This window comes from Temnothorax longispinosus, chromosome 4, assembly GCF_030848805.1.
Source record: "Temnothorax longispinosus isolate EJ_2023e chromosome 4, Tlon_JGU_v1, whole genome shotgun sequence".
Classification (NCBI taxonomy): Eukaryota; Metazoa; Arthropoda; class Insecta; order Hymenoptera; family Formicidae; genus Temnothorax; species Temnothorax longispinosus.
The window spans coordinates 8258945-8261135 of record NC_092361.1 but is presented as its reverse complement, the minus strand read 5'-3'; positions in this window follow the sequence as shown (position 1 = coordinate 8261135).

Below are 2191 nucleotides of genomic sequence, written 5' to 3'. Positions count from 1 at the left end.
ATACGAATGTATCAGTTTTCAATAACGAATAATTTTATTCAAGTTCTTTTTTATTAATCGGTAAAACAACATATGTTAAATTATCAAAATTTACACAAACACAAGGTGTTGTAAGAGCATTAACAGGAATAACATAGAAATTAGAGATTAGAGATTCGCACGACATATTATTATCTATATATTTCAATATTTACAATTATATTTCAAATACAGTCACTTTTGCCAAACTTGAAATATATATCTATTGCATTTCTAGTACAACGAGTGTACACCAGTTCAGCTATACATATGATACGAAATATTCGCAGTAACTTCAGACTCGAAACAGCTTTGAATTTGTCGCAAATGTATGCTGCGCATCATTCATTTATTTTAAATGACATCTTGAAATATAGAACAAAGAATTTATTTATATAAGAATTATGCCTCAAGTAAAAAAGTTTGTATTGATTCGGTGGCTTTAAAGCGAGCAAAAAAAGTAGTAAAATTATCAGTGATACCCAAGAAAGACAGACATATAGACAAAATGTAAAACTAACATGGAAATATTTTAAAACACAGAAAGAAACAAAGGCTCCGGCTAAAATTCTTGCTATAAGCGGTAGGTTATTATATTTATAATATTCATATTAACCCTTAAACACTTTGGATTTTTTGTGTGCGTATTTCCTCAGATACTGAGAAAGAAAAAGCTGCTGAATCAAAAAACTATTTCTTAATCAAAACTGTCACGTTTTGATATATAGATACAATGGTTTATTTTTTTAAAATAAATATTTGTTCGGGCGTCGCTTTACGACGGTCGCCCTGAATCTGGATTCCGCTCAGAGTTGAGCGAGAAGCGTGGATAACGCGAGTTGCAAATTCGCGGGAGGAAGGAGGATTAAAGCACTCGTAACACAGATTGCACAAAGAAATATATAGTCTTTATTTCAAGAACGGAAAAGACTCGAGGGGGAACAACGGATCGTGCACCGCGGCTTCGGAAATCTGAGTCGTTCGTACTTTTCTGCCAGATATCGCGAACGGAAATCTTGTCTCAGCTTCTCGCATTGAAGCCTCTCGCGTAGCGGAGATCTTGTACGCGTCGAGCGGAAATCTTGAGCGCGCGGCAGACGAACGATCGCGAACGGAGCACGACCGGAAGTTTTCGGACCCCTCGCTAAGTAGCACACTTAAATTATAAGTAACGTTGATCCGCACTTTCAGACGAACGAGCGAGTAGCGATTCAAGCTGTGATTTCAGCGAAAGAGAGCCGTGATGTCTTTAGACGAGGATTGATACGCGACGACTTTTGCTATGAGTTCTAGCTCAAGACTTGAGGCTAGGAATCCTCAGCCACGACTGACTGTCCGGCGAGCGAATTCGCCGTTTACTCAAGAGGGTTGTTTTTTCCGGAACGAACGCGCGATGAGAGCTGAATCGCTATTCGTCCGTATGGTCACATCACGCGTCAAAACAGCCGTTTCCGTGCTCCGACAAATAAGGGAGCACTCTCGTAACGCGTGATCGCGATCGATGGGCTTCGAGGGCGCGGGGATCGCGGGGAACGTATATTTCGCACAAGTTCGACCGAGCTCGAACAACATAAACATCGGTATTTCTCGATGTCAAATATAATAATGTTTTCGCGCCGATGTTTCGCGTAGAAAAGTTCGACGGATCTCGAACATACCGCCCGCCTCGGAACGATAGTTTCGAAATAATGCGTGATAATAGAAAACCATAAAACATCAGCGCGAGAAGTTTACAGAGACATACAGAAAATTAATGAGGCAACGCCGCCCGCCGTGGAATAACATAGACGAATTGCTTAAACTGGCTTAGAATATAATACTTAGATCTAACGCGCGTCTCGCATTGACGCAAGAAGTATGATTAATTGCTCGTCGCCTCGCTGTTGACCGGTAAAACGCATAATTTTACGATGGGCCTTTGGTATTCGGAAGTGGCCGTTTTCACGGTCACTACGCGCGTGAGACCGTCGGGCCCGGGATGGCATTGCGTTATGCGGCCGAGCTCCCATTTGCACGGGGGCAACGTGGGATTGCGCAAGAGGACGAGTTGTCCGAGACCGATCGGCGGTTTGACCGTTCGCCATTTTGCTCGTTGTTGTAGAGTGTTCACGTAGTCGTTACTCCACATTTTCCAGAATTTTTCGGTAATGTGTCGGACTAATTGCCATCGCGA